The sequence below is a fragment of the Oncorhynchus keta genome, unplaced genomic scaffold (genome assembly GCF_023373465.1).
Source record: "Oncorhynchus keta strain PuntledgeMale-10-30-2019 unplaced genomic scaffold, Oket_V2 Un_contig_8537_pilon_pilon, whole genome shotgun sequence".
NCBI lineage: Eukaryota > Metazoa > Chordata > Actinopteri > Salmoniformes > Salmonidae > Oncorhynchus > Oncorhynchus keta.
The window spans coordinates 10,001-34,087 of record NW_026290108.1 but is presented as its reverse complement, the minus strand read 5'-3'; the positions used below and the strand labels follow the sequence as shown (position 1 = coordinate 34,087).

Genomic DNA, 24,087 nt, shown 5'->3' with positions numbered 1-24,087 from the left:
CTGGACCAGAACTCCTACTGACACTGATCCTGGACCAGAACTGGACCAGAACTCCTACTGACACTGATCCTGGACCAGAACTCCTACTGACACTGATCCTGACCAGAACTGGACCAGAACTCCTACTGACACACTGATCCTGGACCAGAACTGGACCAGAACTCCTACTGACACTGATCCTGACCAGAACTGGACCAGAACTCCTACTGACACTGATCCTGGACCAGAACTGGACCAGAACTCCTACTGACACTGATCCTGACCAGAACTGGACCAGAACTCCTACTGACACACTGATCCTGACCAGAACTGGACCAGAACTCCTGCTGACACTGATCCTGGACCAGAACTGGACCAGAACTGGACCAGAACTCCTGACACACTGATCCTGACCAGAACTGGACCAGAACTCCTACTGACACTGATCCTGGACCAGAACTGGACCATAACTCCTACTGACACACAGATCCTGACCAGAACTGGACCAGAACTCCCACTAACACTGATCCTGACCAGAACTGGACCAGAACTCCTACTGACACACTGATCCTGGACCAGAACTGGACCAGAACTCCTACTGACACTGATCCTGGACCAGAACTGGACCAGAACTCCTACTGACACACTGATCCTGACCAGAACTGGACCAGAACTCCTACTGACACTGATCCTGGACCAGAACTGGACCAGAACTCCTACTGACACTGATCCTGGACCAGAACTGGACCAGAACTCCTACTGATACTGATCCTGACCAGAACTGGACCAGAACTCCTACTGACACACTGATCCTGGACCAGAACTGGACCAGAACTCCTACTGACACTGATCCTGACCAGAACTGGACCAGAACTCCTACTGACACTGATCCTGACCAGAACTGGACCAGAACTCCTACTGACACTGATCCTGGAACTGGACCAGAACTCCTACTGACACTGATCCTGGACCAGAACTGGACCAGAACTCCTACTGACACTGATCCTGACCAGAACTGGACCAGAACTCCTACTGACACACTGATCCTGACCAGAACTGGACCAGAACTCCTACTGACACTGATCCTGGACCAGAACTGGACCATAACTGGACCAGAACTCCTACTGACACACTGATCCTGACCAGAACTGGACCAGAACTCCCACTAACACTGATCCTGACCAGAACTGGACCAGAACTCCTACTGACACACTGATCCTGGACCAGAACTGGACCAGAACTCCTACTGACACTGATCCTGGACCAGAACTGGACCAGAACTCCTACTGACACACTGATCCTGACCAGAACTGGACCAGAACTCCTACTGACACTGATCCTGGACCAGAACTGGACCAGAACTCCTACCGACACTGATCCTGGACCAGAACTGGACCAGAACTCCTACTGATACTGATCCTGACCAGAACTGGACCAGAACTCCTACTGACACTGATCCTGGACCAGAACTGGACCAGAACTCCTGCTGACACTGCTTCTGGACCAGAACTGGACCAGAACTCCTACTGACACTGATCCTGGACCAGAACTGGACCAGAACTCCTACTGACACTGATCCTGGACCAGAACTGGACCAGAACTCCTACTGCCACTGATCCTGGACCAGAACTGGACCAGAACTCCTACTGACACTGATCCTGGACCAGAACTGGACCAGAACTCCTACTGACACTGATCCTGGACCAGAACTGGACCAGAACTCCTACTGACACTGATCCTGGACCAGAACTGGACCAGAACTCCTACTGACACTGATCCTGGACCAGAACTGGACCAGAACTCCTACTGACACTGATCCTGGACCAGAACTCCTACTGACCTGATCCTGGACCAGAACTGGACCAGAACTCCTACTGACACTGATCCTGGACCAGAACTCCTACTGACACTGATCCTGGACCAGAACTGGACCAGAACTCCTACTGACACTGATCCTGGACCAGAACTGGACCAGAACTCCTACTGACACACTGATCCTGACCAGAACTGGACCAGAACTCGTACTGACACTGATCCTGGACCAGAACTCCTACTGACACACTGATCCTGACCAGAACTGGACCAGAACTACTACTGACACTGATCCTGGACCAGAACTGGACCAGAACTCCTACTGACACACTGATCCTGGACCAGAACTGGACCAGAACTCCTACTGACACTGATCCTGGACCAGAACTCCTACTGACACACTGATCCTGTTCCAGAACTCCTACTGACACTGATCCTAGACCAGAACTGGACCAGAACTCCTACTGACACACTGATCCTGGACCAGAACTGGACCAGAACTACTACTGACACTGATCCTGGACCAGAACTGGACCAGAACTCCTACTGACACTGATCCTGGACCAGAACTCCTACTGACACACTGATCCTGACCAGAACTGGACCAGAACTCCTACTGACACTGATCCTGGACCAGAACTGGACCATAACTCCTACTGACACACTGATCCTGACCAGAACTGGACCAGAACTACTACTGACACTGATCCTGACCAGAACTGGACCAGAACTCCTACTGACACTGATCCTGACCAGAACTGGACCATAACACCTACAGACACACTACTCCTGAACCAGAACTCCTACTGACACTGATCCTGACCAGAACTGGACCAGAACTCCTACTGACACTGATCCTGACCAGAACTGGACAAGGACTCCTACTGACACTGATCCTGACCAGAACTGGACCAGAACTCCTACTGACACTGATCCTGGACCAGAACTGGACCAGAACTCCTACTGACACTGATCCTGACCAGAACTGGACCAGAACTCCTACTGATACACTGATCCTGACCAGAACTGGACCAGAACTCCTGCTGACACTGATCCTGGACCAGAACTGGACCAGAACTGGACCAGAACTCCTACTGACACTGATCCTGACCAGAACTGGACCAGAACTCCCACTAAGACTGATCCTGACCAGAACTGGACCAGAACTCCTACTGACACACTGATCCTGGACCAGAACTGGACCAGAACTCCTACTGACACTGATCCTGGACCAGAACTGGACCAGAACTCCTACTGATACTGATCCTGACCAGAACTGGACCAGAACTCCTACTGACACTGATCCTGGACCAGAACTGGACCAGAACTCCTACTGACACTGATCCTGGACCAGAACTGGACCAGAACTCCTACTGACACTGATCCTGGACCAGAACTGGACCAGAACTCCTACTGACACTGATCCTGGACCAGAACTGGACCAGAACTCCTGCTGACACTGATCCTGGACCAGAACTGGACCAGAACTCCTACTGACACTGATCCTGGACCAGAACTGGACCAGAACTCCTACTGACACTGATCCTGGACCAGAACTGGACCAGAACTCCTACTGACACTGATCCTGGACCAGAACTGGACCAGAACTCCTACTGACACTGATCCTGGACCAGAACTGGACCAGAACTCCTACTGACACTGATCCTGGACCAGAACTCCTACTGATACTGATCCTGGACCAGAACTGGACCAGAACTCCTACTGACACTGATCCTGGACCAGAACTCCTACTGACACTGATCCTGGACCAGAACTGGACCAGAACTCCTACTGACACTGATCCTGGACCAGAACTGGACCAGAACTCCTACTGACACTGATCCTGACCAGAACTGGACCAGAACTCCTACTGACACTGATCCTGGACCAGAACTCCTACTGACACTGATCCTGACCAGAACTGGACCAGAACTACTACTGACACTGATCCTGACCAGAACTGGACCAGAACTCCTACTGACACACTGATCCTGGACCAGAACTGGACCAGAACTCCTACTGACACTGATCCTGGACCAGAACTCCTACTGACCACTGAACCAGAACTCCTACTGACACACTGATCCTGACCAGAACTGGACCAGAACTCCTACTGACACTGATCCTGGACCAGAACTGGACCAGAACTCCTACTGACACTGATCCTGGACCAGAACTGGACCAGAACTCCTACTGACACTGATCCTGGACCAGAACTGGACCTAACTGACACTGATCCTGACCAGAACTGGACCAGAACTCCTACTGACACTGATCCTGGACCAGAACTGGACCATAACTCCTACTGACACTGATCCTGACCAGAACTGGACCAGAACTACTACTGACACTGATCCTGACCAGAACTGGACCAGAACTCCTACTGACACTGATCCTGACCAGAACTGGACCAGAACTCCTACTGACACACTGATCCTGAACCAGAACTCCTACTGACACTGATCCTAGACCAGAACTGGACCAGAACTCCTACTGACACACTGATCCTGGACCAGAACTGGACCAGAACTCCTACTGACACTGATCCTGGACCAGAACTGGACCAGAACTCCTACTGACACTGATCCTGGACCAGAACTGGACCAGAACTCCTACTGACACACTGATCCTGACCAGAACTGGACCAGAACTCCTACTGACACACTGATCCTGACCAGAACTGGACCAGAACTCCTACTGACACTGATCCTGGACCAGAACTGGACCAGAACTCCTACTGACACACTGATCCTGACCAGAACTGGACCAGAACTCCCACTGACACTGATCCTGACCAGAACTGGACCAGAACTCCTACTGACACTGATCCTGGACCAGAACTGGACCAGAACTCCTACTGACACTGATCCTGGACCAGAACTGGACCAGAACTCCTACTGACACTGATCCTGGACCAGAACTGGACCAGAACTCCTACTGACACTGATCCTGGACCAGAACTGGACCAGAACTCCTACTGACACTGATCCTGGACCAGAACTGGACCAGAACTCCTACTGACACTGATCCTGGACCAGAACTGGACCAGAACTCCTACTGACACTGATCCTGGACCAGAACTGGACCAGAACTCCTACTGACACTGATCCTGGACCAGAACTGGACCAGAACTCCTACTGACACTGATCCTGGACCAGAACTGGACCAGAACTCCTACACACTGATCCTGGACCAGAACTGGACCAGAACTCCTACTGACACTGATCCTGGACCAGAACTGGACCAGAACTCCTACTGACACTGATCCTGGACCAGAACTGGACCAGAACTCCTACTGACACTGATCCTGGACCAGAACTCCTACTGACACTGATCCTGGACCAGAACTGGACCAGAACTCCTACTGACACTGATCCTGGACCAGAACTCCTCCTACTGACACTGATCCTGGACCAGAACTGGACCAGAACTCCTACTGACACTGATCCTGGACCAGAACTGGACCAGAACTCCTACTGACACACTGATCCTGACCAGAACTGGACAGAACTGACACTGATCCTGGAGAACTCCTACTGACACACTGATCCTGACCAGAACTGGACCAGAACTACTACTGACACTGATCCTGGACCAGAACTGGACCAGAACTCCTACTGACACACTGATCCTGGACCAGAACTGGACCAGAACTCCTACTGACACTGATCCTGGACCAGAACTCCTACTGACACTGATCCTGGACCAGAACTGGACCAGAACTCCTACTGACACTGATCCTGGACCAGAACTGGACCAGAACTCCTACTGACACTGATCCTGGACCAGAACTGGACCAGAACTCCTACTGACACACTGATCCTGACCAGAACTGGACCAGAACTCCTACTGACACACTGATCCTGACCAGAACTGGACCAGAACTCCTGCTGACACTGATCCTGGACCAGAACTCCTACTGACACTGATCCTGACCAGAACTGGACCAGAACTCCTACTGACACACTGATCCTGGACCAGAACTGGACCAGAACTCCTACTGACACTGATCCTGGACCAGAACTGGACCAGAACTGTTGACACAGTGATCATTGACCAGTACTCTTACTGATACTGTGTGTGTGTGAAAATGCCTGTGATTCCAAGGGTCATTATGGTGACCCATTCTATCTTATCTAGTTTAATCATTTACCAAGATTTCCACCGGTCCCCCATTCACCACAGACATGTAGCTGAGAGAGACTGAGGGAGAGAGGGGGAGAGAGGGAGAGGGAGAGAGAGAGAGAGTGAGAGAGAGATGATGCATGGAGTTTTGTGGGCAAACGGCCCAATGTTGAGGCCCATTGTCGTGCCATTCATCCGCCGCCATCACCTCATGTTTCAGCATGATAATACATGGCCCCATGTCGCAAGGATCTGTACGTGTTACGACAGAGTGTTCCAGTTCCCGACAATATCCTATCAACTTCACACAGCCATTAAAGAGGAGTGGGACAACATTCCACAGGCCACAATCAACAGCCTGATCAACTCAGGGGGCAACTAACTGGTAGGAGGGCGGAGGTCAGTAATCCAGAGTCCGTAAGGTACAGAACGGCTGTCACAGTTACCAGCTGCCTTTTTCCCAGGGATTAGTAATTGTATAAGTTCTTTGGTTCACCGTCGGCTATTGTTACATTGTCCGTTGGTCGTGCGAGTACCAGTTGGTCTGGCTGTCCTGCCACTTGTACTGTGCAGATGATTCCGGGTTTCGTCCCGTGTGTTTATTCAAGGTACTCTGCGCTCTTTTGTTTGGGTTTCAACCCTGTGTTTTGAATACGTGTTTGTTTGGTCTTCGTCCCCATGCCTTCACACGGCACGCTGTAATTTGGGTCAATAAAAACCCCTATTGTGCATTCCTGCGCCTGTCTCCCGATCCCTTATAGCAACGTGACAACGGCAGGCAGGCAGGCAGGCTCAGGGTAATCCAGGCCAGTGTCAAGAGGTACAGAATAGTCGGCAGGCTCAGGGTCAGGGCAGGCAGAATGGTCAAAAACCAGGAGAACTAGAAAACAGGAACTAACAAAGAAAACAGTAAAGGAAAAAACGCTGGTAGACGAGACAAGATAAACTGGCAACAGACAAACAGAGATGCACCGGGGATAAAACAAACAGAGAACACAGGTATAAATACACGGGGGATAACGGGGAAGATGGGCGACACCCGGATGGGGATGGAGACCAGCACAAAGACAGGTGAAACAGATCAGGGTGTGACACTAACAAAGGATCCAATTCAGCCAAATTTCTGTTTGAAATGCTGGTGAGTGGCTGGTGAGTGGGTGGTGAGTGGCTGGTGAGTGGTTGGTGAGTGGCTGGTGAGTGGCTGGTGAGTGGCTGGTGAGTGGCTGGTGAGTGGTTGGTGAGTGGTTGGTGTGTGGGTGGTGAGTGGTTGGTGAGTGGCTGGTGAGTGGCTGGTGAGTGGGTGGTGAGTGGCTGGTGAGTGGGTGGTGAGTGGGTGGTGAGTGGCTGGTGAGTGGTTGGTGAGTGGTTGGTGAGTGGCTGGTGAGTGGCTGGTGAGTGGTTGGTGAGTGGTTGGTGAGTGGTTGGTGAGTGGCTGGTGAGTGGCTGGTGAGTGGCTGGTGAGTGGCTGGTGAGTGGTTGGTGAGTGGCTGGTGAGTGGCTGGTGAGTGGTTGGTGAGTGGCTGGTGAGTGGCTGGTGAGTGGCTGGTGAGTGGCTGGTGAGTGGCTGGTGAGTGGCTGGTGAGTGGTTGGTGAGTGGCTGGTGAGTGGTTGGTGAGTGGCTGGTGAGTGGTTGGTGAGTGGCTGGTGAGTGGATGGTGAGTGGCTGGTGAGTGGCTGGTGAGTGGCTGGTGAGTGGTTGGTGAGTGGCTGGTGAGTGGTTGGTGAGTGGCTGGTGAGTGGATGGTGAGTGGCTGGTGAGTGGCTGGTGAGTGGCTGGTGAGTGGCTGGTGAGTGGATGGTGAGTGGCTGGTGAGTGGTTGGTTAGAGTGGCTGGTGAGTGGTTGGTGAGTGGTTGGTGAGTGGCTGGTGAGTGGTTGGTGAGTGGCTGGTGAGTGGCTGGTGGTGGATGGTGAGTGGCTGGTGAGTGGTTGGTTAGTGGCTGGTGAGTGGCTGGTGAGTGGTTGGTGAGTGGTTGGTGAGTGGCTGGTGAGTGGCTGGTGAGTGGCTGGTGAGTGGATGGTGAGTGGTTGGTGAGTGGCTGGTGAGTGGCTGGTGAGTGGCTGGTGAGTGGCTGGTGAGTGGCTGGTGAGTGGCTGGTGAGTGGCTGGTGAGTGGCTGGTGAGTGGCTGGTGAGTGGTTGGTGAGTGGCTGGTGAGTGGCTGGTGAGTGGCTGGTGAGTGGCTGGTGAGTGGCTGGTGAGTGGCTGGTGAGTGGCTGGTGAGTGGTTGGTGAGTGGCTGGTGAGTGGCTGGTGAGTGGCTGGTGAGTGGCTGGTGAGTGGCTGGTGAGTGGAGGGTGAGTGGTTGGTGAGTGGCTGGTGAGTGGCTGGTGAGTGGCTGGTGAGTGGATGGTGAGTGGCTGGTGGCTGGTGAGTGGCTGGTGAGTGGTTGGTGAGTGGCTGGTGAGTGGCTGGAGAGTGGCTGGAGAGTGGCTGGTGAGTGGCTGGTGAGTGGTTGGTGAGTGGCTGGTGAGTGGCTGGTGAGTGGCTGGTGAGTGGCTGGTGAGTGGTTGGTGAGTGGCTGGTGAGTGGCTGGTGAGTGGCTGGTGAGTGGCTGGTGAGTGGCTGGTGAGTGGTTGGTGAGTGGCTGGTGAGTGGCTGGTGAGTGGCTGGTGAGTGGCTGGTGAGTGGTTGGTGAGTGGCTGGTGAGTGGCTGGTGAGTGGCTGGTGAGTGGCTGGTGAGTGGATGGTGAGTGGCTGGTGAGTGGCTGGTGAGTGGCTGGTGAGTGGCTGGTGAGTGGCTGGTGAGTGGCTGGTGAGTGGTTGGTGAGTGGTTGGTGAGTGGTTGGTGAGTGGCTGGTGAGTGGCTGGTGAGTGGATGGTGAGTGGCTGGTGAGTGGATGGTGAGTGGCTGGTGAGTGGCTGGTGAGTGGCTGGTGAGTGGCTGGTGAGTGGTTGGTGAGTGGCTGGTGAGTGGCTGGTGAGTGGGTGGTGAGTGGCTGGTGAGTGGTTGGTGAGTGGTTGGTGAGTGGCTGGTGAGTGGCTGGTGAGTGGCTGGTGAGTGGCTGGTGAGTGGAGGGTGAGTGGCTGGTGAGTGGCTGGTGAGTGGCTGGTGAGTGGCTGGTGAGTGGCTGGTGAGTGGTTGGTGAGTGGCTGGTGAGTGGTTGGTGAGTGGCTGGTGAGTGGTTGGTGGGTGGCTGGTGAGTGGCTGGTGAGTGGGTGGTGAGTGGCTGGTGAGTGGCTGGTGAGTGGTTGGTGAGAGTGGCTGGTGAGTGGATGGTGAGTGGCTGGTGAGTGGCTGGTGAGTGGTTGGTGAGTGGTTGGTGAGTGGTTGGTGAGTGGCTGGTGAGTGGCTGGTGAGTGGCTGGTGAGTGGCTGGTGAGTGGTTGGTTAGTGGCTGGTGAGTGGCTGGTGAGTGGTTGGTGAGTGGTTGGTGAGTGGCTGGTGAGTGGATGGCAGTGGCTGGTGAGTGGCTGGTGACTGTGAGTGGCTGGTGAGTGGTTGGTGAGTGGCTGGTGAGTGGCTGGTGAGTGGCTGGAGAGTGGCTGGAGAGTGGCTGGTGAGTGGCTGGTGAGTGGCTGGTGAGTGGCTGGTGAGTGGCTGGTGAGTGGCTGGTGAGTGGCTGGTGAGTGGTTGGTGAGTGGCTGGTGAGTGGCTGGTGAGTGGCTGGTGAGTGGCTGGTGAGTGGAGGTGAGTGGCTGGTGAGTGGCTGGTGAGTGGCTGGTGAGTGGCTGGTGAGTGGCTGGTGAGTGGAGGGTGAGTGGTTGGTGAGTGGCTGGTGAGTGGCTGGTGAAGAAGAAAACCAGAAACAGTCTTCAAGGTAAAGCAAGATGGCACAGACAGACATGTTGGCTAGAAGCCAGAAACAGTCTTCAAGGTAAAGCAAGATGGCACAGACAGACATGTTGGCTAGAAGCCAGAAACAGTCTTCAAGGTAAAGCAAGATGGCACAGACAGACATGTTGGCTAGAAGCCAGAAACAGTCTTCAAGGTAAAGCAAGATGGCACAGACAGACATGTTGGCTAGAAGCCAGAAACAGTCTTCAAGGTAAAGCAAGATGGCACAGACAGACATGTTGGCTAGAAGCCAGAAACAGTCTTCAAGGTAAAGCAAGATGGCACAGACAGACATGTTGGCTAGAAGCCAGAAACAGTCTTCAAGGTAAAGCAAGATGGCACAGACAGACATGTTGGCTAGAAGCCAGAAACAGTCTTCAAGGTAAAGCAAGATGGCACAGACAGACATGTTGGCTAGAAGCCAGAAACAGTCTTCAAGGTAAAGCAAGATGGCACAGACAGACATGTTGGCTAGAAGCCAGAAACAGTCTTCAAGGTAAAGCAAGATGGCACAGACAGACATGTTGGCTAGAAGCCAGAAACAGTCTTCAAGGTAAAGCAAGATGGCACAGACAGACATGTTGGCTAGAAGCCAGAAACAGTATTCAAGGTAAAGCAAGATGGCACAGACAGACATGTTGGCTAGAAGCTAGAAACAGTCTTCAAGGTAAAGCAAGACGGCACAGACAGACATGTTGGCTAGAAGCCAGAAACAGTCTTCAAGGTAAAGCAAGATGGCACAGACAGACATGTTGGCTAGAAGCCAGAAACAGTCTTCAAGGTAAAGCAAGATGGCACAGACAGACATGTTGGCTAGAAGCCAGAAACAGTCTTCAAGGTAAAGCAAGATGGCACAGACAGACATGTTGGCTAGAAGCCAGAAACAGTCTTCAAGGTAAAGCAAGATGGCACAGACAGACATGTTGGCTAGAAGCCAGAAACAGTCTTCAAGGTAAAGTGGCACAGACAGACATGTTGGCTAGAGTCTTCAAGGTAAAGCAAGATGCACAGACAGACATGTTGGCTAGAAGCCAGAAACAGTCTTCAAGGTAAAGCAAGATGGCACAGACAGACATGTTGGCTCTCTTCAGGTAAAGCAAGATGGCACAGACAGACATGTTGGCTATCTTCAAGGTAAAGCAAGATGGCACAGACAGACAGTTGGCTAGAAGCCAGAAACAGTCTTCAAGGTAAAGCAAGATGGGGGTGACAGACATGTTGGCTAGAAGCCAGAAACAGTCTTCAAGGTAAAGCAAGATGGCACAGACAGACATGTTGGCTAGAAGCCAGAAACAGTATTCAAGGTAAAGCAAGATGGCACAGACAGACATGTTGGCTAGAAGCCAGAAACAGTCTTCAAGGTAAAGCAAGATGGCACAGACAGACATGTTGGCTAGAAGCCAGAAACAGTCTTCAAGGTAAAGCAAGATGGCACAGACAGACATGTTGGCTAGAAGCTAGAAACAGTCTTCAAGGTAAAGCAAGATGGCACAGACAGACATGTTGGCTAGAAGCCAGAAACAGTCTTCAAGGTAAAGCAAGATGGCACAGACAGACATGTTGGCTAGAAGCCAGAAACAGTCTTCAAGGTAAAGCAAGATTGTTGGCTAGAAGCTAGAAACAGTCTTCAAGGTAAAGCAAGATGGCACAGACAGACATGTTGGCTAGAAGCCAGAAACAGTCTTCAAGGTAAAGCAAGATGGCACAGACAGACATGTTGGCTAGAAGCCAGAAACAGTCTTCAAGGTAAAGCTGATGGCACAGACAGACATGACAGCTCTTTTGCTAGCTCCTACACAACTTGGCAGTATTTAGTTATTTCTTACATTAATAATAATAATAATAATAATATATGCCATTTAGCTGACGCTTTTATCCAAAGCGACTTACAGTCATGTGTGCATACATTCTACGTATGGGTGGTCCCGGGAATCGAACCCACTACCCTGGCGTTATGCTCTACCAACTAGCCACAGAAGGACCAGAAGGACCACACATTATTAGCCCAGAAGGTTTTTTTTTTTTGTGATATTACGTACAACCAGAATACGACTTTCCCTAATAGGGATCCTTTGTTCAGTGACCCCCCGGCAATTTAACGTATTCCAGTGTCTGCTCCAAGACGCTGCCGTCTGAGGTATTCAGAGTTGACTTCCAGACCGACTCAGGAGGCGGGCACACCGTTCACCGCTTCTGAACATATTACTCGCTAATGTTCAGTCCCTGGACAATAAAGTAGACTAGCTCAGGGCGAGGACTCCTTCCAGAGAGAGATCATACTGTAATATATCCTCTGTTTCAGGGAATCATGGCTCTCTCTGGATATACTGTCCCTATACATACAGCCAGCTGGGTTCTCAGTTCATCAGTTCATCGGGCAGACAGGAATAAAGAACTCTCTGGGAAGAAGAATGGGGGTCTGTTTCATGATTACCTACTCATGATGTGATTGTGATAACATACAGAAACTCAAGTCCTTTTGTTCACCTGACCTAGAATCCCTCACAATCAAATGCCGACCGTATTACCTCCCAAGATAATTCTCTTCAGTTATTGTCACAGCCGTGTGTATTCCCCTTCAAGCCGATACCACAACGGCCCTCAAAGAACTACACTGGACTTTATGCGAACTGGAAACCACATATCCTGGGCTGCTTTTATTGCAGCTATATTTTAACAAAGCAAATATCTAGTCAAAACCGACTGAAGTTCTATCAACACATTGATTGTAGATCTAGTCAGAAATATATATTTTATAGCATTTATCACAATAACATCTGCTAAACACGTGTATGTGACCAAATATAATGGCATTTGATTTGAAGATGGCTGTGTTATATTTCTGAGCTGATGTTCAGCTTCTACCAATATTGCATTTGATTTGAAGATGGCTGTGTTATATTTCTGAGCTGATGTTCAGCTTCACCATATTGCATTTGAAAGATGGCTGTGTTATATTTCTGAGCTGATGTTCAAAAACCACTTCCACCATATTGCATTTGATTTGAAGATGGCTGTGTTATATTTCTGAGCTGATGTTCAGCTTCCACCATATTGCATTTGATTTGAAGATGGCTGTGTTATATTTCTGAGCTGATGTTCAGCTTCCACCATATTGCATTTGATTTGAAGATGGCTGTGTTATATTTCTGAGCTGATGTTCAGCTTCCACCATATTGCATTTGATTTGAAGATGGCTGTGTTATATTTCTGAGCTGATGTTCAGCTTCCACCATATTGCTTTCATCTGTCCTTCTTCTTCTTCTTTACATTACTATTGGTGGATCACAACCAACTGAAAGGTGGATACACCGCCACCTACTGGAGTGTGAGGTGGTCACCAGCCTCAGTCATCGGCTTCATCAATTCAGTACATTGACGACGTCTTCCGCACAGTGACTGTACGTACATACCCCAACCAGAAACCATGGATTACAGGAAACATCCGAACTGAGCTAAAGGCTAGAGCTGCCGCTCTCAAGGAGCGGGACACTAATCCGGACACTTATAAGAAATCCCGCTATGCCCTCAGACGAACCATCAGACAAGCAAAGCATCAATACTGGACTAAGATTAAGATTGAATCCTACTACACTGGCTCTGACACTCGTCAGATGTGGCAGGGCTTGAAAACTATTACAGACTACAGAGGGAAACCCAGACGCGAGCTGTCCAGTGACGCAAACCTACCAGATGAGTTAAATCCCTTTTATGCTCACTTCGAGGCAAGCAACACTGAAGCATGCACGAGAGGGCTAGCTGTTCTGGAAGACTGTGTGACAGTGGTCTCAGTAGCCGATGTGAGCAATTAAACAGGTCAACATTCACAAAGCCGCGGGGCCAGGCGGATTACCACGACGTGTACTCAAAGCATGCACTGACCCACTGTCAAGTGTCTTTTCACTGACATTTCCAACATCTCCCTGGCCGAGTCTGTAATACCTACATGTTTCCACCATAGTCCCTGTGCTCAAGAAAGCTAAAGTAACCCACCTAAATGATTACCGCCCCGTAGCACTCACGTCGGTAGCCATGAAGTGCTTTGAAAGGCTGGTCATGGCTCACATCAACAGCATCATCTCGGATATCCTAGACCCAGTCCACCCGCATTCCGTCCCAACAGATCCACAGATGACGCAATCTCACCGCACTCCACACTGCCCTTTCCCACCTGGACAAAAGGAACACCTATGTGAGAATGCTATTCATTGACTCAGCGTTCAACACCATAGGTCCCACAAAGCTCATCACTAAGCTAAGGACCCTGGGACTAAACACCTCCCTCTGCAACTGGATCCTGGACTTGCTGATGGACCTCCCCAGGTGGTAAGGGTAACAACACATCCACCACGCTGATCCTCAACACAGGGGTCCCTCAGGGATGTGTGCTCAATCACCACGAAGCTCATCACTAAGCTAAGGACCCTTTGAATTGATTAATACACACCCTGGTGTGTTGTGATGTCATCAGGAGAGTTTATATTGGAACCCTCAATGGTTCTAAACACCTGCTGTGTGGTTACTGCCTCCTATATTCATGTGTGTGTGTGTCATCATGTCGTTTTTTTATGAGTGAAGGTGAGAACGATGCAGCAGGGAATTCATGAGAGAGAGAGAGTGAGAGAGAGAGTGAGAGAGAGAGAGAGAGGTATCATTGATTGGTTGCCTGGTGAATTGTGGGTTTGTTGTGGGCTGAGAGGGAGAGAAGGAGTGTGGGAGAGGAGGGGGGAAGAGAGACATAAGGAGAAAGAGAAGCGAGAGAGGAGGAGGAGGGAGAGAGAGAGGAAGATGAGGAGGGGAGACATATGAATTGAATCATTGATTGGTTGCCTGGTGAATTGTGGGTTTGTTGTGGGCTGAGGGGGGAAGCAGGAGTGTGGGAGAGGGAGAGGAGGGGGAGGAGGAGGAACAGGGAGAGAGAGGGAGATAATGAATGCATGCAAATGTCCCAGTGTGTCTGCAGTGACAGAGGAGTTTCTCACAGTATCTCCCAGCTCTCAGGTCAGAAACACTGAAGCCATTTAGTCATGTAGCAGAGACTCTTACCCTCTCCAGGAAGTACTTTCCCCCTAGCTACAGATCTGGGATCAGAGACTCTTTCCCCCTAGCTACAGATCTAGGATCAGATACTATTACCCCCTAGCTACAGATCTAGGATCAGATACTATTACCCTCTCCAAGAAGTACTTTCCCCAGCTACAGATCTAGGATCAGAGACTATTACCCCCTAGCTACAGATCTAGGATCAGATTCTCTTTCCCTAGCTACAGATCTAGGATCAGAGACTCTTTCCCCGAGCTACAGATCTAGGATCAGATACTATTACCCTCTAGCTACAGATCTAGGATCAGATACTCTTTCCCCTATCTACAGATCTAGGATCAGATACTATTACACCCTAGCTACAGATCTAGGATCAGAGACTCTTTCCCCAAGCTACAGATCTAGGATCAGAGACTCTTTCCCCCAAGCTACAGATCTAGGATCAGATACTCTTTCCCCCAAGCTACAGATCTAGGATCAGATACTCTTTCCCCTAGCTACAGATCTAGGATCAGAGACTCTTTCCCCTAGCTACAGATCTAGGATCAGAGACTATTACCCCTAGCTTCAGGATCAGATAGGACTTTCCCCTAGCTACAGATCTTGGATCAGATACTATTACCCTCTCCAGGAAGTACTTTCCCCCTAGCTACAGATCTAGGATCAGAGACTTTTCCCCCTAGCTACAGATTTAGGATCAGAGACAGATCTTTCCCCTAGCTACAGATCTAGGATCAGAGACTCTTTCCCCTAGCTACAGATCTAGGATCAGAGACTCTTTCCCCTAGCTTCAGATCTAGGATCAGATACTATTACCCTCTTTCCAGGCTAAGATCTACTTTCCCCTAAGCTACAGATCTAGGATCAGATACTAATTCCCTAGAGGATCTACAGATCTAGGATCAGATACTACTTTCCCTAGCTACAGATCTAGGATCAGATACTAGCTATCAGATACTATTACCCTCTCCAGGAAGTACTTTCCCCCTAGAGCTACAGATCTAGGATCAGAGACTCTTTCCCCTAGCTACAGATCTAGGATCAGAGACTCTTTCCCCCTAGCTAGATCTAGATACTATTTCCCCTTTCCCTAGCTAGATCTAGGGATCAGATACTTTACCCCCGAGCAACAGATCTAGGATCAGATACTCTTTCCCCTAGCTACAGATCTTGGATCAGATACTATTCACCCTCCCTCTCCAGGAAGTACTTTCCCCTAGCTACAGATCTAGGATCAGAGACTCTTTCCCCGAGCTACAGATTTAGGATCAGAGACTCTTTCCCCCTAGCTACAGATCTAGATCTCTTTCCCCCTGGGAAGCTCAGAGACAGATCTTTCCCTAGCTACAGATCTAGATCAGATACTCTTTCCCCTAGCTACAGATCTAGGATCAGAGACTCTGTTATTGGTCACATGGTTAACAGATGTTATTGGTCACATGGTTAGCAGATGTTATTGGTCACATGGTTAGCAGATGTTAATGGTCACATGGTTAGCAGATGTTAATGCTGAGTGTATATGTCACATGGTTAAATGCTTGTGCTTCTAGTTCTCGACAGTGCAGTAATATCTAACAAGTAATCTAACAATTCCCAACAACTACCTAATACACACACATTTAAATAGGTGAATGAGAATATGTACATATAAATATATGGATGAGCGATGACCGCGCGGTATGGGCAAGATGCAGTAGATGGTATAGAGTACAGTATATACATATGAGATGAGTAATATAAGATATGTAAATATCATTATTAAAGTGGCCAATCAAGTCTGTATGTAGGTAGCAGCCTCCCTGTGTTAGTGGTGGCTGTTTAACAGTCTGTTGGCCTTGAGATAGAAGCTGTTTTTCAGTCTCTCGGTCCCAGCTTTGATGCACCTGTACTGACCTCGCCTTCTGATGATAGCGGGGTGAACAGGCAGTGGCTCGGGTGGTTGTTGTCCTTGATGATCTTTATGGCCTTCCTGTAACATCGGGTGGTGTTGGTGTCCTGGAGGGCAGGTAGTTTGCCCCGGTGATGTGTTGTGCAGACCGCACCACCTCTGGAGAGCCCTGTGGTTGTGGACGGTGCAGTTGCCCTACCAGGCGGTGATATAGCCCGACAGAATGCTCTCAATTGTGCATCTGTAGAAGTTTGTGAGGGTTTTAGGTGACAAGCCAAATTTCTTCAGCCTCCTGAGGCTGTTGCGCCTCTTCACCACCCTGTCTGTGTGGGTGGACCATTTCAGTTTGTCTGTGAAGTTTTTATTTTTTTTTATTTCACCTTATTAACCAGGTAGGCTAGTTGAGAACAAGTTCTCATTTGCAACTGTGACCTGGCCAAGATAAAGCATAGCAGTGTGAACAGACAACACAGAGTTACACATGGAGTAAACAATTAGCAAGTCAATAACACAGTAGAAAAAATGGGCAGTCTATATACAATGTGTGCAAAAGGCATGAGGAGGTAGGCGAATAATACAATTTTGCAGATTAACACTGAGTGATAAATGATCAGATGGTCATGTACAGGTAGAGATATTGGTGTGCAAAAGAGCAGAAAAGTAAATAAATAAAAACAGTATAAAAACAGTATGGGAATGAGGTAGGTGAAAATGGGTGGGCTATTTACCTATAGACTATGTACAGCTGCAGCAATCGGTTAGCTGCTTTCGGATAGCTGATGTTTGAAGTTGGTGAGGAGATAAAAGTCCAACTTCAGCGATTTTTGCATCGTTCCAGTCATTGCAGCAGAGTACTGGAAACGAAAGGCGGCCAAATGAGGTGTTGGCTTTGGATGATCAGTGAGATACACCTGCTGGAGCGCGTGCTAGATGGGTGTTGCCATCGTGACCAGTGAACTGAGATAAGGCGGAGCTTTACCTAGCATGGACTTGTAGATGACCTGAGCCAGTGGGTCTGGCGACGAATATGTAGTGAGGGCCAGCCGACTAGAGCATACAAGTCTGGTGGGTGGTATAAGGTGCTTTAGTGACAAAACGGATGGCACTGTGATAGACTGCATCCAGTTTGCTGAGTAGAGTGTTGAAGCCATTTGTAGATGACATCGCCGTCGAGATCGGTAGGATAGTCAGTTTTACTAGGGTAAGCTTGGCAGCGTGAGTGAAGGAGGCTTTGTTATGGAATAGAAAGCCGACTCTGATTTGATTTTCGATTGGAGATGTTTGATGAGTCTGGAAGGAGAGTTTGCAGTCTAGCCAGACACCTAGGTACTTATAGATGTCCACATATTCAAGGTCGGAACCATCCAGGGTGGTGATGCTAGTCGGGCATGCGGGTGCAGGCAGCGATGGTTGAAAAGCATGCATTTGGTTTTACTAGCGTTTAAGAGCAGTTGGAGGCCACGGAAGGAGTGCTGTATGGCATTGAAGCTCGTTTGGAGGTTAGATAGCACAGTGTCCAATGACGGGCCGAAAGTATATAGAATGGTGTCGTCTGCGTAGAGGGTGGATCAGGAATTGCCCCAGCAAGAGCAACATCATTGATATATACAGAGAAAAGAGTCGGCCCGAGAATGAACCCTGTGGCACCCCCATAGAGACTGCCAGAGGACCGGACAGCATGCCCTCCGATTTGACACACTGAACTCTGTCTGCAAAGTAATTGGTGAACCAGGCAAGGCAGTCATCCGAAAACCGAGGCTACTGAGTCTGCCGATAAGAATATGGTGATTGACAGAGTCGAAAGCCTTGGCAAGGTCGATGAAGACGGCTGCACAGTACTGTCTTTATCGATGGCGGTTATGATATCGTTTAGTACCTTGAGTGTGGCTGAGGTGCACCCGTGACCAGCTCGAAACCAGATTGCACAGCGGAGAAGGTGCGGTGGGATTCGAGATGGTCAGTGACCGCTGTTTGTTGACTTGGCTTTCGAAGACCTTAGATAGGCAGGGCAGGATGGATATAGGTCTATAACAGTTTGGGTCCAGGGTGTCTCCCCTTTGAAGAGGGGGGATGACTGCGGCAGCTTTCCAATCCTTGGGGATCTCAGACGATATGAAAGAGAGGTTAACAGGCTGGTAATAGGGGTTATGGCGGCAGATAGTTTCAGAAATAGCGAATCCCATTGTCAAGCCCAGCTGATTTGTACGGGTCCAGGTTTTGCAGCTCAGAACATCTGCTATCTGGATTTGGGTAAAGGAGAACCTGGAGAGGCTTGGGTGAGGAACTACGGGGCGGAGCTGTTGGCCGAGGTTGGAGTAGCCAGGCGGAAGGCATGGCCAGCCGTTGAGAAGTGCTTATTGAAGTTTTCGATAATCATGGATTTATCGGTGGAGACCGTGTTTCCTAGCCTCAGTGCAGTGGGCAGCTGGGAGGAGGTGCTCTTGTTCTCCATGGACTTCACAGTGTCCCAGAACTTTTGGAGTTGGAGCTACAGGATGCAAACTTCTGCCTGAAGAAGCTGGCCTTAGCTTTCCTGACTGACTGCGTGTATTGGTTCCTGACTTCCTGAACAGTTGCATATCACGGGGCTATTCGATGCTATTGCAGTCCGCCACAGGATGTTTTGTGCTGGTCGAGGGCAGTCAGGTCTGGAGGAACCAAGGGCTGTATCTGTTCTTGGTTCTGCATTTTTGAACGGAGCATGCTTATCTAAAATGTGAGGAAGTTACTTTTAAAGAATGACCATGCATCCTCAACTGACGGGATGAGGGTCATTGTCCGCATGCTCACAGAAGTGCGTTTGACAGTGATGAGGGTGGTCACTGGTTGTATGAGGCAGTGATCGCTGAGATTTTATAACGGAGGTTTTTCATTACATTTCATTATACCTGAAGTTGATTTGTATCCCCAGTTTAACCTAACAGGACAAACTCTGAGCTTCACAAATGGTCCAGGGCACAGCTGGGAGCTGACGGCGGTCGGTAGCTAGAACTTGTTTCTGGAGAGAGTAATTTTCAAATTAGGGACATTACTTTGCAGGCTATCTCTGTAGCCCCCTTTGGCAGTCATTTAACGTAGCCTTCACTGATTCGCCAGGAGCCTTTAGCATCACTGTAGTGCTATTCACTCACTGTACCATTAGTTCAGTGTTAACTAGCTACATAGCTGTCTTTGTTCAAGATAATTGTGTAGTTTAGTGTGTGTAGCCTTGGAGTGATTATCTTAATTCATATTGGGTTCACTAGCCAATATTTTGTCGTCCTTAACGTAGAGACTCTGCTAGCTAGCCAACAGCTGGCTAGCCAACGTCTGCTGTTTTGAATTCAACAACCCCGGTCAGGTGGTTTCACATTTTCCATTGCAGTGCAGCGGTTTGATTTGTTTGATCGTGGCTGGCTGCATAGCCGTCTTTGTTTCAAAGATAATTGTGTAGTCTAGACCGATTCCCTAGAGTAGCCAGCTATTGTCGTTCTTTCTCAACGTAACGCCACTGCTTGTAGCCAGCTGCCAGCCCCTAATAGCAGCACTGTAGAATTATTACACTCAACGGAACGACTTGATTAGTGTAGTGTCAACAAAGCTACTGCCAGCTAGCCTACTTTAGTACTGTATCATTTTAATCATTTTAGTCAATAAGATTCTTGCACTCTTTCTGAACATTCAAAGTCCGCTGTCATTCCAATTTCCTTGCATTAGCCTGGCCTGTCAACTATGTGTCTGTCCCCTGTTCTCTCCTCTCTGCACTACAAACGCTGCGTGGCCGGCGACCACCCTGGTGGTCCCAGCGCGTTGGAGTTCTTCCTCTGGAACTGCCAATCTGCGGCCAACAAGGCAGAGTTCATCTGCCTATGCCTCCCTCCAGACTTCTTGGCGGGAAACATGGATCACCACAGATAACACTGCTACTCCTACTTCTCCCCGCCCCACGTGTTCTAACCCCGAGGCTCAGGCACCGGGATCCTCATCTCTCCCAAGTGGTCTTTCTCTTTTTCTCCCCTTAGATTGCCTCCTTTGAATTCCATGCTGTCACACCAGCCCTTTCAAGTCCTTATCATTTATCGCCCTCCAGGTTCCCTCCGAGAGTTCATCAATGAGCTTGATGCCTCTGTGGGCCTTTAACCTCCCCCACGACCTTTGACTCATTCCTCTCTGCCTCCTTCTTTCCACCCTCTCCTCTTTGACCTCACCCTCTCACCCCCCCCTACTCACAAGGCAGGCAATACGCTTGACCTCACCAGTCATTCTTCCACTAACCATTTATCAGGGTATCCTGCTCTCATCCAACACTTCCCACACTGACCGGATGGTATCGCGCCGTCCCCACCGCTCTCCCCCGCTACTCTCTCCTCTTCCATCCTATCTTCTCTTCCCTCTGTCATTCTTCCCTCTAATCAGGCCTGATTTAGACCTGGGACACTCAGGTGGGTGGATTCCTCTAATCAGCCACTTTCTACCATTCTAAATTCCAAGCATCTGCCTCTAACCCTAGGAAGCTCTTTGCCACCTTCTCCTCCCTCCTGAATCCTCCCCCCTCCCTCCTCCCTCTCTGCAGATGACTTCGTCAACCATTTTGAAAAGAAGGTCGATGACATCCGATCCTCGTTTGCTAAGTCAAACGACACCGCTGGTTCTGCTCACACTGCCCTACCCTATGCTCTGACCTCTTTCTCCCCTCTCTCTCCAGATGAAATCTCGCGTCTTGTGACGGCCGGCCGCCCAACAACCTGCCCGCTTGACCCTATCCCCTCCTCTCTTCTCCAGACCATTTCCGGAGACCTTCTCCCTTACCTTACCTCGCTCATCAACTCATCCCTGACCGCTGGCTACGTCCCTCCCGTCTTCAAGAGAGCGAGAGTTGCACCCCTTCTGAAAAAACCTACACTCGATCCCTCCGATGTCAACAACTACAGACCAGTATCCCTTCTCTCTTTTCTCTCCAAAACTCTTGAGCGTGCCGTCCTTGGCCAGCTCTACCGCTATCTCTCTCAGAATGACCTTCTTGATCCAAATCAGTCAGGTTTCAAGACTAGTCATTCAACTGAGACTGCTCTTCTCTGTATCACGGAGGCGCTCCGCACTGCTAAAGCTAACTCTCTCTCCTCTGCTCTCATCCTTCTAGACCTATCGGCTGCCTTCGATACTGTGAACCATCAGATCCTCCTCTCCACCCTCTCCGAGTTGGGCATCTCCGGCGCGGCCCACGCTTGGATTGCGTCCTACCTGACAGGTCGCTCCTACCAGGTGGCGTGGCGAGAATCTGTCTCCTCACCACGCGCTCTCACCACTGGTGTCCCCCAGGGCTCTGTTCTAGGCCCTCTCTTATTCTCGCTATACACCAAGTCACTTGGCTCTGTCATAACCTCACATGGTCTCTCCTATCATTGCTATGCAGACGACACACAATTAATCTTCTCCTTTCCCCCTTCTGATGACCAGGTGGCGAATCGCATCTCTGCATGTCTGGCAGACATATCAGTGTGGATGACGGATCACCACCTCAAGCTGAACCTCAGCAAGACGGAGCTCCTCTTCCTCCCGGGGAAGGACTGCCCGTTCCATGATCTCGCCATCACGGTTGACAACTCCATTGTGTCCTCCTCCCAGAGCGCTAAGAACCTTGGCGTGATCCTGGACAACACCCTGGCGTTCTCAACTAACATCAAGGCGGTGTCCCGTTCCTGTAGGTTCATGCTCTACAACATCCGCAGAGTACGACCCTGCCTCACACAGGAAGCGGCGCAGGTCCTAATCCAGGCACTTGTCATCTCCCGTCTTGATTACTGCAACTCGCTGTTGGCTGGGCTCCCTGCCTGTGCCATTAAACCCCTACAACTCATCCAGAACGCCGCAGCCCGTCTGGTGTTCAACCTTCCCAAGTTCTCTCACGTCACCCCGCTCCTCCGCTCTCTCCACTGGCTTCCAGTTGAAGCTCGCATCCGCTACAAGACCATGGTGCTCGTGATTCCCTCAAATCAGGGCCTGATTTAGACCTGGGTCACCAGGTGGTGATTCCCTCAATCAGGGCCTGAATTAGACCTGAGACACCAGTCATTGTTCCCCTAATCAGGGCCTGATTTAGACCCTTCCAGGATACGACATTACCTGCTCACAGAAGTGTTTTAGGGAGCGTTTGACAGTGATGAGGGTGGTCGTTCCGGCTCCGTAATCAGGCGCTGATTGGTTGAGAGCGGAGGTATATTTGGAGGGCCAGTTGGTCACGTCTATGAGGGTGCCCTTGTTTACAGAGTTAGGGTTGTTCGATGATTTGAGTGAGATTGAGGGCATCTAATCTGCCGGGGTGTTAGGCATATCCCAGCACCTAACAGAACAAGCTCTGAAGCTAGATGGGGGCGTCAATTCACAAATGGTGTCCAGGGCACAGCTGGGAGGTGTTATCTTGTTTCTGGAGGTAATTTTCAAAATTAGTAGTTCAAACTGTTTGGGTATGGACCTGGAAAGTATGACCTTTGCAGGCTAGTAGGGGATCTTATGTCCCATCGATGTGGATGGGGAGTGCTCCCTCTGCTCTTTCCTGAAGTCCACGATCATCTCCTTTGTTTTGTTGACATTGAGTGAGAGGTTGTTTTCCTGACACCACACTCCGAGGGCCCTCACCTCCTCCCTGTAGGCCGTCTCGTCGTTGTTGGTGATCAAGCCTACCACTGTCGTGTCGTCTGCAAACTTGATGATTGAGTTGGAGGCGTGCGTGGTCACGCAGTCATGGTTAACAGGGTGTACAGGAGGGGTCTGAGAATGCACCCGTGTGGGGCCCCAGTGTTGAGGATCAGTGGGGTGGAGATTTTGTTACCTACCCTCACCACCTGGGGGCGGCCAATCAGAAAGTCCAGAACCCAATTGCACAGGGCGGGGTTGAGACCCAGGGCCTCTAGCTTAATGAGGGAGGGTACTATGGTGTTGAATGCTATAGTCAATGAACAGCATTATTACATAGGAATTCCTCTTGTCCAGATGGGTTCGGGCAGTGGGCAGTGTGGTTGCGATTGCATCGTATGTGGACCTATTGGGGCGGTAAACAAATGGAAGTGGGTCAAGGGTGTCAGGTAAGGAAGGTGGAGGTGATATGATCCTTGACTAGTCTCTCAAAGCACTTCATGATGACAGAAGTGAGTGCTACGGGGCGGTAGTCATTTAGTTCAGATACCTTAGCAACTTCACCCACACCACCGTTGGGTTCTAGAGTACCGTTGGGGGTTCTAGAACACCGCTGGGTTCTAGAACACCGCTGGGTGCTAGAGTCTGTTCTTTCCAACTGCCATTCAATTCTAGAATGTTGAAAGTGTTCTTGATTGTACTTCTCTGTATTGCACTCCCATTCAAATCTGGACCTGGAGGTTCCACTGCTGTATGTTCATTCTTCCCCTCTAATCAGGGCCTGATTTAGACCTGGGTCACCAGTCATTCTTCCCTCTAATCAGGGCCTGATTTAGACCTGGGACACCAGGTGG

At 50.1% G+C, this 24,087-nt stretch overlaps 1 protein-coding gene and 1 long non-coding RNA gene across 2 annotated transcripts in view; one reads left to right on the top strand and one right to left on the bottom strand.

The window, feature by feature from the left end:
• LOC127926863 (2-hydroxyacylsphingosine 1-beta-galactosyltransferase-like) overlaps window positions 1-24,087 on the top strand; it is a gene marked incomplete at its 5' end in the record, with an annotated part of 74,688 nt that overhangs the window by 46,354 nt on the left and 4,247 nt on the right. The window lies entirely within an intron of this gene.
• The window catches only part of LOC127926862 (uncharacterized), a 740-nt gene continuing 693 nt past the window's right edge, over window positions 24,041-24,087 (bottom strand). Inside the window, exon 3 of the long non-coding RNA XR_008125304.1 lies at window positions 24,041-24,087. This exon is cut by the window's right edge and continues 318 nt beyond it. This is a non-coding gene — a long non-coding RNA (uncharacterized LOC127926862).